The sequence below is a fragment of the Pongo pygmaeus genome, chromosome Y, assembly GCF_028885625.2.
Source record: "Pongo pygmaeus isolate AG05252 chromosome Y, NHGRI_mPonPyg2-v2.0_pri, whole genome shotgun sequence".
NCBI classification, from domain to species: domain Eukaryota; kingdom Metazoa; phylum Chordata; class Mammalia; order Primates; family Hominidae; genus Pongo; species Pongo pygmaeus.
In genome coordinates, this window is record NC_072397.2 from 2544009 (window position 1) to 2560931 (window position 16923).

At 37.3% G+C, this 16923-nt stretch overlaps 1 long non-coding RNA gene across 1 annotated transcript in view; it reads right to left on the reverse strand.

Moving 5' to 3' along the window:
• The window catches only part of LOC129025931 (uncharacterized), a 32315-nt gene extending 16580 nt beyond the window's left edge, over positions 1–15735 (reverse strand). Inside the window, exon 1 of the long non-coding RNA XR_008497370.1 lies at positions 15422–15735. This is a non-coding gene — a long non-coding RNA (uncharacterized LOC129025931). The remainder of the gene's footprint in view (positions 1–15421) is intronic.
• Between the last annotated feature and the right edge of the window lie 1188 nt (positions 15736–16923).

Here is a 16923-nt window from a genome sequence, read left to right on the forward strand (position 1 = left end):
GTAGGAATGTGTTTGTCTAATGGTTCAAACAGTAAATAATTAAAGCCATTAAAATGTTAAAAAAAATATGGTGAATGTTACTGGCCAGAGTTGTAAGCCAGATAAGATCATGAATAACTTAGTTGTCTTAGAAAATCTAAAAACATACCCAATCAGGCCTGTGATTTCACCTAAGATAATTTACTGACTGGTTTTCTGGCAATGTCAGTGTCAATTTGATTTATTTTTATTTTTATTATTTTTTAACTTCTCAGGAATTCTAGAATTTTTGTAAAGAAAAGCATTAAGCATTATGACCAATATCTTAAAGGTATGATGTTTCGGAGCACTGGTTTTTGAAGCTGGGCCAGGTCAGCATCGGCATTACTTGAATCTTGTTAGATGTATAAAATCTTGGGCTCACCCTAGACTTAACTATGTAAAAAAATTATGCATAGGCACCAGCAGTCAGGTTGGTTTTATTGTGAAAAAAAAAAAAATTCCTATTTTAACCATTTTAAGTGTATACAATTAGTAGTACTAAGAATATTTACATTGTGGTGAATGTTTCTTAACTTTCATATTTGAAACTGAATGTCCACTAAACAACTTTCCTTTCTCCACTGCTGCCCAGGCCCTGGTAGTGTTTCTATGAATTTGACTACTTTATTAGAATCATACAGCATTTTTTTTGTGACTGGCTTATTTCACTTAGCAGCTTTGCCTCCTTAATTTTAGAGAAAAAGTTTTCAGCCTTTCACCATCAAATAAAGTGTTACCTGTGGGCTTTTAAAAATAATTGCTGGCTGGGAGTGGTGGCTGACACCTGTAATCCCAGCACTTTGGGAGGCCGAGGCGGGTAGATTACCTGAGGTCAGGAGTTCGAAACCAGCCTGGCCAACATGGTGAAAACCCGTCTCTACTAAAAATACAAAAACAACTGGGTGTGGTGGCAGGTGCTTGTAACTAGCTACTCGGGAGGCCGAGGTAGGAGAATTGCTTGAACCCAGGGAGCAGAGGTTGTAGTGAGCTGAGATTGTGCCACTTCCCTCCAGCCTGAGCGAAAGAGGGAGACTCTGTCTCAAAAATTAATAAATAAAATTGCCCTGGGTAGTCATGGTGGCTCATACCTATAATCCCAGCACTCTAAGAGGCTGAGGCAGGTGTTTGGCTTGAGGTCAAGGGTTTGAGACTAGCCTGGCCAACATAATGAAACTATGTCTCTACTAAAAATACAAAAATTAGCTGGGTGTTCTGGCACATGTCTGTAATCCCAGCTGCTCAAGAGGCTGAAGCATGAGAATCACTTGAACCTGGGAGGAGGTCGTTGCAGTAAGGTAAGATCACACCATTGCACTCCAGCCTGGGTGACAGAGCAAGACTCCATCTCAAAATAAATAAATAAATAAAAATAATTGCCATCATTATGTTGAGGGTTCTCCCTTCTTGCCCAAGTGTATTTTATAATGAAAAGGTGTGGAATCTTGTCACGTGCTTTTTTTATGTAAATTGAAATTAGCCTTTGTCCTTTATTTTTGTTAACGTGATGTATTAAAAGGTATTGAACCATTCTTAAAATCCAGTAAAATCTTACTGGTAATGGTTTATAATTGTTTTTGTTTTGAGACCGATTTTTTTCTGTGTTGCCCAGGCTGGAGTGCAATGGCTTGATCTTACCTCACTGCAACCTCTGCCTCCTGGGTTGAAGAGATTGTCCTGCCTCACTCAGCCTCCAGAGTAGCTGGGATTACAGACATCTGCTACCACTCCCAGCTAATTTTTGTATTTTTAATAGAGATAGGGTTTCACCATGTTGTGGAGGCTGGTCTTGAGCTCTTGACTTCAGGTGATCCATCTGCCTTGGCCTCTCAAAGTGCTAGGATTATAGGCATGAGCCACTGCACCTAGCCTATATAATTGTTTTTTATTTTTTTTATTTTTTGGAGATGGAGTCTTGCTCTGTTGCCCAGGCTGGAGGGCAATGGTGTAATCTCGGCTCACTGCAGCCTCCGCCTCCCAAGGTAAAGTGATTCTCCTGACAGCCTCTTGAGTAGCTGGGATTACAGGCGCATGCCACTGCACCTGGGCCACTACAACTGGCTAATTTTTGTATTTTTAGTGGAGGCAGGGTTTCCCCATGTTGGCCAGGCTTGTCTTGAACTCCTGACCTGAAGTGATGCACCCACCTTGGCCTCCCAAAATGCTGGGATTACAGGTGTGAGCCACCATGCCCAGTCTATAATCCTTATAATGTGCTGTTAAATTCAACCTGCCTGTATTTTATTGAGAATTTTTGCATAGATTTTTGTTAGTGATATTGGTCTGTGATTTTCTTTTTGTCTTTATGTGTTCTTAAAAAATTTTTTTTGGACACAGGGTGTTGCTCTGTTGCCCAGGCTGTAGTGCAGTGGTGTGATGCTGCTGACTGTAACCTTGAATCCCTGGGTTCAAACTATCCTGCCATCTGAATAGCTAGGACTGCCAGTGCACACTACCATGCCTAACTAACTTTTTACAATTTTTTTGTAGAGACATGGTTTCCCTAAGTTGCCCAGACTTGTCACAAACTTCTGGACTCAAGCAGTCCCCATCTTAATCTCCCAAGATGCTGGGAATATAGGCATAAGCCACCATACCTAGCCTTGTTTATGTGTTTATCTGGTTTTGATAGCAGTGTAATACTGGCATCTTTATATGAATTTCAGAGTGCTTCTTCCTTCAGGATCATTGTTAATTTCTTTTTATTTTTTAAAAAATTCATTTTTATCTTAGATTCAGGTGTATTTGTACAGGTTTGCTATAAGGGTGTATGTGTAGTGTTGAGGTTTGGGCTTCTATTGATCCCATCAGTCACATAGTGAAGATAGTACCCAATAGGAAGTTTCTCAGCCCTTGCCCCACTCCTTTACTCCCTTCTTTTGGAGACCTCAGTATTTGTTGCTCCTATCTTTATGTTCATATTAACCCAAGATTTAGTTCCCACTATAAGTCAGAACATGTGACATTTGGTTTTCTGTTTCTGCATTAGTTTCCTTATGATAATGGCTTCTAGCTGCAACCATGTTGCTACAAAGGACATGATTTCATTCTTTATTGTGGCTGCATAAAATTATTTTTAAATGTTTAATGGAATTCTCCAGTGAAGCCATCTCACTGTGGGCTGTTCTTTGTTCAGATTTTTATTTCTGATTCAATCTTACTAGTTACTGGTTTGTTCAGATTTTCTATTTCTTTCTGATTTACTCATGGTAGGTTGTGTGTTTCTAGCAATGTATTTTTTTTTTTTTTTAAGTCAGAATCTCACTCTGCTGCCCAGGCTGGAGTACAGTGGCACTATCTCTGCTTACTGCAACCTCTGGCTCCTGGACCCAAGCGATTCTTCTGCCTCGGCCTCCTGAGTAACTGGGATTACAGGTGTGCATCACCACACCTGAGTAATTTTTTTGTATTTTTAGTAGAGATGGGGTTTCACCATGTTGGCCAGGCTGGTCTCAAACTGACCTCAGGTGACACCTGCTTTGGCCTCCCAAAGTGCTGGGATTACAGGCGTGAGCCACCACACCCAGCCTGTTCCTTCTGATTTATCCAGTTCCTTGGTGTAATTTTTATTCATTGTATTCTCTTTACTCCTTTTCATTTCTGTGGCATCACTTGATTACCCTTCTTTCATTTCTAACTTCAGTTATTTGAGTCTTTTTCTTAATGTAGGCAAAATTTGCCAATGTTATTCATCTTTTCAAAAAATGAATTCAGTTTTGTTGATTTTTCTGTTAAGGTTTTTTTTTTTTTTTTTTGAGGTGGAGTCTCACTCTGTCACCTAGGCTGGAGTGCAGTGGTGTGATCTCGGCTCACTGCAAGCTCCGCCTCCTAGGTTCACACCATTCTCCTGCCTAAATCTCTTGAGTAGGGGGACTACAGGTGCCCGCCAAGACACTGGCGAATTTTTTTTTTTTTTTGTATTTTTTATAGAGACAAGTTCTGCCTCCTGGGTTCACGCCATTCTCCTGCCTCAGCCTCCTGAGTAGCTGGGACTACAGGTGCCCACCACCACGCCTGGCTAATTTTTTCATATTTTTAGTAGAGACGGGGTTTCACCATGTTAGTCAGGATGGTTTTGATCTCCTGACTGCATGATCCACCTGCCTCAGCCTCCCAAAGTGCTGGGATTATAGGCGTGAGCCACCGCACCTGGCCCTTTGCTTACTTTTTAATAGGGTTGTTTTCTTGTTTTAAGTTCCTTATAGAGCTGGATATTACACCTTGTCAAATATATAGTTTGCAAAAATTTTCTCCCATTCTATAGGTTGTCTGTTTACTTTAATTGATAGTTTCTTTCATCATGAAGAAACTGTTTAATTAGATCCCATTTGTCAATTTTTGGTTTTGCTGCATTTGCTTTTGTTATCTTTTTCATGAAATCTTTGCCCATTCCTTTGTCCAGAATGGTATTGCCTAGGCTGTCTTCCAGGATTTTTACAGTTTTGGGTTTTATATGTAAACCTTTAATTCATCTGACTTGAGTTTTGTGTATGGTGTAAAAGAAAGGGTTTCCATCTTCTGCATATGGCTAATCAGTTATCCCAGCACCATTTATTGAATAGGGAGTACTTTTCCCATACCTTGTTTTTGTCAGCTTTGTTGAAGATCAGATAGTTGTAGGTGTGTGGCTTTATTTCTGGGATATCTATTCTGTTCCATTGATCTATGTGTCTGTTTTTGTAGAATTACCATGCTGTTTTAGTTACTGTAGCCCTGTAGCATAGTTTGTAGTCAGGTAATGTGATGCCTCCAGCTTTGTTCTTTTTGCTTAGTATTGCCTTGGCTATTCAGGCTCTCTTTTGGTTTCATATGAATTTTAAAATATTTTTTTCAAGTCTGTGAAGAATGTCATTGGTAGTTTGATAGGAATAGCATTGAATCTATAAATTGTGTTTTGGACATTATGGCCATTTTAACAATATCCATCTTTATCCATGAGCATGGATTGTTTTTCCATTTATGTAATCTCTGATTTCTTTGAGCACTGGTCTGTAGTTATCTTGTAGAGATCTTTCACCTCCATGGTTAGCTGTATTCCTAGGTATTTCATTCTTTTCATGGAAGTTGTGAACGGAATCATGTTCCTGATTTGGATGTTGGCCTGACTGTTATTGGTGTATAGGAATGCTAGCAGTTTCTGTATGTTGACCATGTATCCTAAGATTTTGCTGAAGCTGTTTATCAGCTTTTGGACTAAGACTATGAGGTTTTTTAGATTTAGGATTATGTTGTCTGCAAACAGGGATAGTTTGACTTCCTCTCTTCCTATTTGAATTCCCTTTATTTCTTTCTCTTGCCCGACTGCCCTGGTCAGAACTTCCAATACTATGTTGAATAAGAGTGATAAGAGAGGGCCTCCTTGTCTTGTGCCGGTTTTCAAGAGAAATGCTTTCAGCTTTTGTCCATTGAGTATGACTTTGGCTGTGGGTTAGTCATAGATGGCTCTTGTTATTTTGGGTTGTGTTTCTTTAATACCTAGTTTATTAGGAGCTTTTATCATGAAGTGGTGTTGAATTTTATAGAAGCCTTTTCTGCATCTATTGAGATGATCTTGTAGTTTTGGTCTCTAGTTCTGTTTATGGGATAATTTACCTTTTTTTATTTGTATTTGTTGAACCAAACTTGCATCCCAGAAGATAAACTCTACTTGAGTATAGTTGATTAATTAGCTATTTTATCTAATGCTGGATTCGGTCTGCCAGTATTTTGTTAAGGACTTTTGCATTGACGTTCATCAAGGATATTAGCCTGAAATTTCTTTTGTTAGTTGTGTCTCTGCCAGGTTTTGGTATCAGGATGATGATGGCCTCATAGAATGAGCTAGGGAGGATTCCCTCTTCCTCAATTTTTTGGGAATAGTTTCAGCAGGAATGGTACCAGCTCTTCTTTCTTACATCCACTAGAATTCAGCTGTGAATCCATCTCGTCCTGGGCTTTTTTTTTGGTTGATGGCTATTTATTACTGACTCAATTTTGAAATTTTTAAATATTTTCTTGTTGAATTGATCCTTTTATTATTATATAACATTTTTTGCCTCTTTGAATAGTTTTTTGCATGAAGTCTATTTTGTCTGTTATTGTAGTCATTCCTGCTCTTTTTGGTTACTATTGCCTGAATTATCTTTTTTCATCATTTCACCTTCAGTATGTATGTCATTAGATCTAAGACAAATGACATATAGTTAGATTCTGTTTTGTTTTGTTGTTTTATAGCCAGTCATTAATAGTCTCCAATGTTACAATGTTATTTTCTTTCTTCTTCTTCTTTTTTTTTTTTTTGAGACAGAGTCTTTTCTTTTTCTTTTTTTTTTTTTTTTTTTGAGATAGAGTCTTTCTCTATCACCCCAGCTTGAGTGCAGTGGCACAATCTCGGCTCACTGCAATCTCCTACTCCTGGGTGCAAGTGATTCTTGTGCCTCAGCCTCCTGAGGGCCTAGGATTACAGTTGTGTGCCACCACACCCAGCTAATTTTTATATTTTTAGTAGAGATTGGGTTTTGCTACTTTGGCCAGCCTAGTCTCCTGGCCTTAAATGATCCATCCACGTCAACCTCCTAAAGTGCTAGGATTACAGGCCTGAGCCCCTGCACCTGGACACTCCAATGTTATTTTCACATTTCAATCTATTTACATTTAAATTAGATTATAATAGGGGGAAGGACTTACTATTGCCATTTTGTTAATTATTTTCTGTTTAGCTTTGTTGTTCCTGCTTACGTCTTAGTGCCTTCCTTTGTGTTTAGTTTTTTTTTTTTTTTGGTAGTGATTCCTTGCTCATTTCTTTTGTGTATATTCTGGATATATTATGTTTACAATATTATCATTGCAATTAAATATCTAAAAGTTTATAACATTCTATTTTAAATTGATATAACAACTTCAATCACATATAAAATATGTGCCTCTTTAGCTGTAACCTCCATACTTGGTTATGTTTATTCATTAGTATAAATTTATAGTTACTTTTTCTTTCTTTTATTTGAGTTCCATACAAGAAATAAAAGTGAATCAATGCACTAAAATTATAAAAAACCAAATGACTGTATTTTTCCACATATTTACCTTTACTAGAATCTTTATATTTTCATATTTTCTTAGGGCTTCATGTTGCTATTTAGCATCCTTTTTTTTCAAATTTCTTTAGCAATTATTGAAGAGCAGTTCTTACAGTAATGAACTCCTGCAGCTTTTATGTGGGAAACTTTTATTTTTTACTCATTTTTGAAGAATAGTTTGCCAGATACAGTTTATTTGGTTGGCAGTTTTAAAATGTCAGCACTTTAAATGTATCATCACACTCCCTTCTGGCCTGCAATGTTTCTGTTGAGAAATTACTGATAATCTGATAACTCTTCCTGTCTCTTCTTGATTTTACTTGGCATGGGTGCTGTAGTTTCTCAGCTGGTCTTGAGAGCTCTCACAAAGGTGTTCTGGTCTGCAGTTTATTCTTAACTTGATGTCTCAGTAGTGGAATGAGGGCCTGGAGAGTTCTAGTATACCATCTTATGGACATCATTCTTTGCTGTTACTTGAGATTTTAGGCAGGCATAATTCATTTGCCAACATTTTTCCTACCAATAAGCCCAGCGATCTGATTTAACAAGTCCTTAAAGTTAAGGACTTTATTCTGATGCACTCTCAAGTTTGTGAATCTTTACTAAAGAGCACTTGAAGGAAGTTACAAAATAATTAGGCAACATATTGTGTTTTATGTGAAAAATTATAGAACCAAACCAAACCAGAAACTCACAGGTCGGATGTGGTGGCTCACGCTGGTAATCCCAGCACTTTGGGAGGCCAAGGTGGGCAGATCGCCTGAGGTTGGGAGTTTGAGATCAGCCTGGCTAACATAGGGAAACCCTGTCTCTACTAAAAATACAAAAAAGTAGCCAGGTATGGTGATGTGCACCTGTAGTCCCAGCTATTCCAGAGGCTGAGGCAGGAGAATCGCTTGAACCCAGGAGGTGAACGTTGCAGTGAGTGGAGATTGAGCCACTGCACTCCAGCCTTGGCCACAAAGTGAGACTGTATCTCAAAAAAAAAAAAAAAAAAAAAGCAGTGCAGGTAAAGCTGAGCCTAAATAGTTCATATTTATACTTTTATGTATAGTTCATATTCATACTTCTATGTAAGCTTTTTATAGGGCAGGTTTTCATTCCATAAGTATACTTTTTAATGCACAGGTAAATAATGTGCATTTCATAAATCTTGTATGGTCTTCCATGAGTTAAATTCTTCAAAGGTAAATAAAATTCAGAAGCAGAGTCAGCAAGTAAAACTGAAAAGGCTGGAAAAGGTGTGGTGTGAGTAACTGCATGAGTATTTTGTTTTTTAAAATTAACTGCCCCAGGGGTAGTTAATGTAAATCATGTTAGAAATACAGTTTTTCCATACTCAGTAGCTATTAGGTAGTTAAACTTAAGTTGGCCTCATGGATTTTGTTTTATTATACGTATATATTTTTGCTCATAAAATTTTGTTTAATGTATTATTCCTGTTTTGTTTTGATATCTGCTTTTACTTCTAAATAAATTCCTATCTTATTTTAAGGCACGTGTTTGAATATTGGTAGATGATAGATGACATGACATGTATATATATGTTTCTGTGTATGTATGTCCATATATATATGTTTGGGGATTCATGTGTTCATGTATGGATATACACAAGAAATACATACAGACAAAAGCTGCTTAAACTAAATCCCCAATATACTACCAGCTGGAAATGTTGCAGCTCTTTGAGCAGCTTGGCATTTCTGCTACCAGTGAAGTATTATCACTGTTGCCTGGAGGTGTGACATCTATACCTACTCAGATTTTAAAACCATTTTTGTATCCTATGAGGTTGAAATACTTTGTAAATTATTGAAGTTTGAGGTCACATCAGTAACTGCTTTTTTGTTTCATTTGGTTTTGTTTCGTTTTGAGATAGGACCTTGCTCTGTCATGCAGGCTAAAGTGCAGTGGAGTGATCACAGCTCACTGCAGCCTTGACCTCCCAGGCTCAAGAGATCCTCTCACCTCAGCCTAGCTGCTTATGTTGGCTAATTTATTATTATTTTTAAGAAGTTTTTTTGTAGAAATGGGGGTCTCACTATGTTTCTTACGCTGGTCTCAAATGATCCTCCTGCCTCGGCCTTGCAAAGTGCTAGGATTACAAACGTGAGCCACAACGAAAGCTGTTTTTCCTTATTTTTATTTATTTTTTCCTGTCAACTGAAAGTCAGCTTATGGTAAATACATGGGTTTTTATTCTGTTGCCTTGGTCAGTGTGTCTGTTTATATGCTGTGTCATGCTGCTTTGATTAATATAGTTTTGTAATATATTTTGGGTTCTTTTTTTGGTTTGTTTTCTCATTAAACTTTGTTTTAATGGTTCTCAAAATGCTGTGACAGATTTTTATTCAAGTTGTTTCAATTAAATAGTACTGGTTTTTAAACCGAGTAACTGAAAACTGCCATATGTAGAAAAAAAAAAAAAATTCAATGACGAACAAACAACACTCTCCCTACCAGTGGCCCATAATACACTCTACTTTCCTTCTCAAGTTTTATGATGCATTATTTTCATTAGTGATTCTTTTATTATTAAACTTAAATGGCCAATTGAAACAAACAGTTCTGAGCCTATTCTGAGACCACCGATTAAAACTGGGGTAGCAGGTATTAAGGATAACATTCATTTAGCCTTCTGAGACTTTTGGGAAGAATTGAGGACCTTGCCAGCTCCAGCAGCCCTCTTGTCCACTGCTTTGGTGATATACACAGCAACTGTCTGTCTTGTATCATGAACAGCAAAATGACCTAGAGGATAGTTAGAAAAAGTCCACATTCACAGGGGCTTGTCATGAACCCTATCAAGAATGGCAGCATCGCCAGACTTCAATATATATAAGAACATATCATCAGTGAATAGAGATAGTTTCACTTATTTCTTTCCAATTTAGATGACATTTATTTATTTTTATGTGATTGCTCTGGCTATCACTTCCAGTACTGTAGTGAATAAGAGTGGTGAGAGTAGACATCCTTGTCTCATTCCTGATCTTAGGGGAAAAGCTTCTGAGCATAATGTGGCTGCAAGTTAGTAATATATATGGCCTTTATTGTGTTGAGTTACATTCCTAATTTGTTGAGATTTTTATTATAAAAAGATGTGGAATTTTGTCAAAGCCCGTCTGCATCTATTGAGATGATCATATGGTTTTGTCCTTCATTCTCTTAATGTTATATATTACATATATTCACATGTATATATTAAACCATTCTTGCATCCCAGGGATAAATCTCAATTGATCATGGCAAATGTTCTTTTAACGTGATGTCTTTTAGTCTGCTAGCATTTGTTTGAGACAGTTTGCATCTATGTTTATCAGGAATATTGGCCTATATTTTCTTTCCTTGTGATATTCTTGTCTGGCTTCAGTTTAGGGTAATTCTAGCTTTAGAAAATAAGTTTGGAAGTATTCCATCTTTAACTTTTTGGAAGGGGTTGACAAGGGATTGGCATTAGTTTTTCTTAAATTATGTGGTAGAATTCACCAAGAAGCCATCAAATCTTGGGATTTGCTTTGATGAAAGACTTTTCTTGTTTTTTGAGACAGGGTTTTGCTCTGTCACCCACATTGGAGTGAACTGGCAAGATCACTGCTCACTGCAACCTTGATAATGGTAAAGTGTTTATTACTGATTCAGTTTCCTTACTAATAATTTGGTTTGTTCATTTTTTATTTCTTCATGATCATCTTTGATAGGTTTTATATTTCTAGGAATTTATTCATTTCTTCTATGTTACCTCATTGTTTGGTATAAAACTTGTTGGTTTGTAATAGTTTCATAATCTTTGTACCTTTGTGATATAAGCTGTAATGTCCTCTCTCTTATTTCTTGTTTTATTTATTTTAGTCTTCTTTCATTTTTTTCTTAGTGTAAAGATTTATCAATTTTGCTTATTTTTCAGTAAGTTAAATCTGAGTTTTGTTAATCTTTTAAAATGTTTTTCTGGTCCTATTTTATTTCTCTTCTCATCTTTCTGCTCTTCTTTCTGCTAACTTTCGGCCTAGATTGTTCTTACTTTTCTAATGTCTTGAGGTATAACAGTAGGTTCTTATTTGAGATCTTCCTTCTTTTATGATGTAGGTTTTCCTTCCTTACACATGATCTAACACTTCCAGTTCTGGGTATTTTTCCAAGGAAATTGAAATCAGCATGTGGAAGAGATATCTGCACTTCCATGTTCACTGCAGTCATTACTCATAATAGCCAAGATATAAAATCAACTTAAATGTACATTAACAAAAAGAGGAATACAGAAAATGTGGTATATCTACACAAGGAAATACTATTAAGCCTTTAACAAAAGGAACTTCTGGCATTTGTGACAGCATAAATAAACCTACTAGCTATTATATTAAGAGAAATAAGGTAGGTACAGAAAGACAAATACTGCATATATTCACTTATATGTGGAAATATTAAAAATTGAACTTGTCAAAGCAGAGAATATAATGGCCTTGGGGTAGGAGCATATAGGCAATGGGCAGACATTGGTCAAGGGCACAAAGTATTACTTAGATAAGAGGAATAAGTTTAAGTAATAAATTTTATACTATGATAACTATAGTTAATAATAATATATACTTGCTAAAAGTAGATTTTAAATGTTCTCATAAAAAGAGTAAGTGTGTGAGGTGATGGATATGTTAACAAGCTTAATTTAATTTTCCTACAACATACACATGTATGAAAGCATAATTTTGTACCCCATTAATATACATATTTATAACTTGTCAAGTAAGAAAAGTTTTATAGATCTCCTGCACAACAGTGTGAATACAGTTAACACTAGTGAACTCTATACTTAGAAATTAGTAAAATGTTAAATTTTTGTTTCCCGCAATTAAAAATACTACAAAGAATTTAATTTTTCTTTAATTATTCAGTGAGTGAAAACTTTCCTCAATTGGACTAGAAAGTTGGAAGTATTTCTATGAAGTGCTTTTAGGTCCGGTAATCTTTAAATCCTGGCACCAAGGATTCTGCAGAGGTACTTTAAACAGGGTTCAGTACAATGAAACACTAAGGTGGTCGTGGATAGTTATAGTATGATGGGAGAAAATAATCCTACATGTGCACACTTAGCCATATCCGCTGCCTTTTTTTTCTTGCTTTATTATTTTTTTCTTACTCTTTTTTTTAGTTAGCAGCAGACTTTTGATCACTTTGGCATATTAGATTTGTGGATAGTATTCATTTGAAAATGTATAATGTGGGAAAAATGTATAAACATTAATACTGTTCAGTATGTTGTTTTATAAATATGAGAATTGAGGCTGCCAGTTAAAGTCACATAGTTAGTGGTTGATATTGTAGTAAAGCCACATTCTTTATTTCCCCCAACTTTGGACCTTCTCACTGATTATTGTTATCTGACACTTAGAAGCAAATTACTTTACATTGACAATATTACACATGTATACTGTGAAAGCTGTCAGGTTAAAAATGGAGCCCCTAATGTTAAAAAAAAAAAAAATTCCTAACAAATGGAGCCAGGAAAGGCCAAGAATACAGGTTTCTCATACTTGTATGCCTGATAGCAAAGAAGACTCTACAAAACTCTACAACCTTGCACAAAGGCCATCACAAACTATTAGTCCATTTAAGTCATCTTATTTAAACTAATTTCAAGCCCGTTTAAACTACTATGCAGAATCCTGGATACCAGGATTTAAAGGTTACTGGACCAAGTGATTATTAGTATCACTATTAGTCTGTTCTCACATTGCTATAAAGAAATGTCTGAGACTGGGTAATTTATAAAGAAAAGAGGTTTAATTGGCTCACAGTTCTGCAGGCTGCACAGGAAACATGGAAGCATGTGCTTCTGGGGAGGCCTCAGGGAGCTTTAACTCATGGCAGAAGGCAAAGCAGATACAAGTGTCTCACATGGCTGGAGCAGGATCCAGAGAGAGAGGGGAAAGTGGCACACACTTTTAAACAACCATATCTCAGGAGAGCTCACTATCAGAATGACAGCACCAAAGGGGGATTGTGAGCAACTGCCCCTATGATCCAATCACCCCCAAAAAGGGCCCTGGCTTCAATACTGAAGATTTCAATTCAGTGTGAGATTTGAGTGGGAACACAGATCGGAACCATATCACAAACTTATAGAAAAAATTTGCACAAAAAAATTTCCACAAGACATCTGCCAACAACTGCCTATTCAACCTCAGACGGCATTATGTTTGTTACTTTTCTTTTTGACTTACCCACACACCTGTGTTATTGATCTTTGTAGCCAGGGATAGTTATTTCATAACAATTATGTGATCCTCCTCATTTACTACTTTAAAACTCCTTTGTCTTCCTTTACTGCTCTGAATGTGCACCTAGTTTACTATAGCTTGTGCATTGCTTGGAATTTTCCTTTTCCAAATAAACACCTTTTCTTTTAAAGAGTCTCTCTGTTTGTTTTTTAGGTTTACACTACAATATGTTGCATTTTAGATCATTGGTAAATAGTACACAGAAATTCTGCAAAAAGGAAAACTTGAATTTGAACTCCTGGCCTCAAGTGATCCATCTGCCTTGGCGTCCAAAAGTGCTGGGATTACAGTGTGAGCCACTGTACCAGAGGCACCCATCTAAATCACTGCTATTTAACAGTATACTGGAAATTTAAGGGAGGTCAATTAGGCAAGGAAAAAAAAACAGGCATCCAAATTGTAAAAGATTAATGAAATCATCTTAATTTGCTAATGAAATGAAACTTTATGTTGAAAACATAAAGATTACACACATATACAAACTGTTAGACATTCAATACATACAAATAAGTAAGTCATATTTTCATATATTGGCACTGAATAATCTGAAAAGGAAATTCAGAAAATAGTCCCATTTAAAATAGAATCCAAAAGAGTAAAATACTTCAGAATATCTTTTTTTTTTTTGAAACGGAGTTTTGCTCTTGTTGCCCAGGCTAGAGTGCAATGGCACAATCTTGGCTTACTGCAACCTCTGCCTCCTGGGTTCAAGCGATTTTCCTGCCTCAAGAGAATCTGGGAGTAGCTGGGATTATAGGCATGTGCCACCATGACCAGCTAATTTTGTTTTTTAGTAAAGACAGAGTTTCTCCATGTTGGTGATGCCAGTCTCAAGCTCCCGACCTCAGGTCATCTGCCCACTTCGGCCTCCCAAAGTGCTGGGATTACAGGTGTAAGCCATCACACCTGGCAAAATAAAAAATATGTAAGCTGGACAAAATTAGAAACTTCTGAGTACCTAAAAACACTACCAACAGAGTGAAAAGGCAACTCACAAATAGGGAAAATAACTGTCAATCATACATCTGATAAGAAACTAATATCCAGAATATATAAATAACTCCTACAACTCAACAAGAAAAACCAGTTAAAAATAGGCTAAGGGTTTGAATGGACATTTCTCACCAAAGAAGATATACAAATCATTAATAAGCACATGAAAAGATTCTCAACATCACTGTCCATTAGGGAAATGCAAATTAAAGCTACAATGAGATACCATTTCATACAAATTAATACTTTTAAGAGAAAATAAGTGTTGGGAAAAATGTGGAGAAAATGGACATTATGAATTGCTAGTGAAAATACAAAATGGTGCAGCTGATGTGGAAGATGATTCTGCAATTCCAAGATTATATATATACCCCAAATAATTGAAAGCCTGGCTCACAGATATTTGGACATAAATATTTATGGCAATAGCATGCACAACTGCAAAAGGCGGAAACAATTCACATTTCTATTAAGAGATGAATGGATAAACAAAATATGAAATATACTTAAAATGGAATATTATTCAGCCTTAAAATAGAATACAATTCTGACATATGCTACAACTGGACCTACAGTAAAAACACTGTGTTAAGTAAAATAAGCCAGATATAAAAGAACAAATACAGTATGATTCCATCTATATGAAGTCCCTGGAATAGTCAAATTCAGGGAGACAGTATGTAGGTGATGGTTGACAGGACTGTGGGGAGGGGAAAATAGAAGTTGTTTTAATAGGTATAGTGTTTCTGTTTTACAAGAAAAAGTTCTAGAGACAGGTTACATCAACAACGTAAAGGCATTGAAAACTACTGAATTGTACACTTAAAAATGATTATGGTGGAAAATTTTGTTATGAGCATTTCATCATAATAATTTAAAAAGGCTCAATTTTCTTTGTAAGTAGATTAATGATGAAAAATACCAGCCAATGGAATTATTTAGGAGAACTCTGCTGCTATAAGAGTTTCTTGTTACTTTGTTTCTGTTTCTTGGTACTGGCTGTTAGCTTTGAGACTGACTTTTGCACTCCAACAGTCAGAATTAGTCATAATGACTTTCTAGTATCAGCTAGACACTCACCTTTAGCCTCTCTTAGGGTTTCCAAGATGAATGTGTCCATAGGTTTAGATTCACTCACTCTGCTTCCATCTTTGTTCTGCTGGACTCTTCTACTGTGAAGGTAAAGCTTGTTGTTTCTTGCTGATGAAGCAGGAAATATAAGAAAAACAAGTAAAGAGAAAGACAAGTCCTTCCCTGACGAGGCTGACTCACTCCAAAGTCCAGCTGCAGCTATGATAACATTACCTGCAAGGCCAGGTAGGGGCCCTGAAGAAATGGGTTCTGAAAACAGGGACAAGAAAAACAAGTTCTTATCAATCTCTTCCTGAAATTCTCTCCCCATGCCATCATTCTTTGTTCTGCTTGTATAACTATTTTTGTAACTATTTCTGCAAGTTTGCAAGGATTTTGAAAGGTCCTGTTTTTCCCATCTGTGCAGGATGACAAAGGTCACAAGACATGCCTGAGTTACAAGACCTGTCACAGCTTGATTAACTGTATTTGTTCTGCTTCTGTAAGCTTGCTTTTCCCACCCCACAAGTTTCGCACCACGGGCTAGCCACCCTGCTTTGGTTGCATGAATAAAAGTCAAGCCCTTTCTTTGCTCATTGCTCAGCCTCTGGATATTAATCTGCTGAGCTAGTGGCCACCTAAATAAAATCCTCCTGTTACCCTCATTGGTCTCTCTGGTCTCCTGATTCCAGCCACATTTTGGTGAGCCAGCCAGGAGTGAAGATGACAGGTTTGCTGTCTCCTTTGCCTGTGGGTCTGGGGCCCCAGGCTAGGGGAGACCCATGACTCCAGGCATGCTATCGGGAGAACTTCAACCCGAGGGGAGATCAGCTCTCCCGCAACCTGGTGCCACTCTCTGACAGCACAACAGAACCTAAGGGGCTACAGGACTATTCCAGGAACAGCGTGTTACAGGACCTTGGTAAGGTTTGGGCCCAAGGCAAGACCTGTCTGATAAGGACAGAAGGGGAGCCTCACCGCCTCCCAGGGTGTACCTAGTAATATGACCCAGGACACAAGAGTGGCTAGCAAATTTGAAAGAAATCTACACCACAACTGACCCAGGACACAAGAGTGGCTCGCTGAGTCAGTTAAGAAAGGAAACCAGGAGTGGGGAGGTGTGTGAATGCATGTGAAACAGACGGTTCCAAAAGGAACCAACGTGGGGAATGATGTGTGTGGAGCCGCAGTTCTCTTAGCATAGACTGTACACTAGGGAGGTGCCCCACAGTTTAGTGATTGTGGTGGTCTGGGTTTGGGACTCAAACCCTTCATTAAAGCTAAGAGGGGTCTGAAATACTTCTGTGAGGGAGATGGTCTAATTGGTCCGAAGTGAAAGTACCGTGAGTGAATTGCGCTGTAACTGGGAGGCAATGGGAGGGAAGTTGTTGAAACCCACCCCATTAGAATGCATGTTAAAGAACTTTAAGAAAGGTTATGTGGGGGATTATGGGATCAAGTTGACCCCCAGAGGTTGAGAACTGTCTATGAAATAGAGTGGTCCTCTTTCA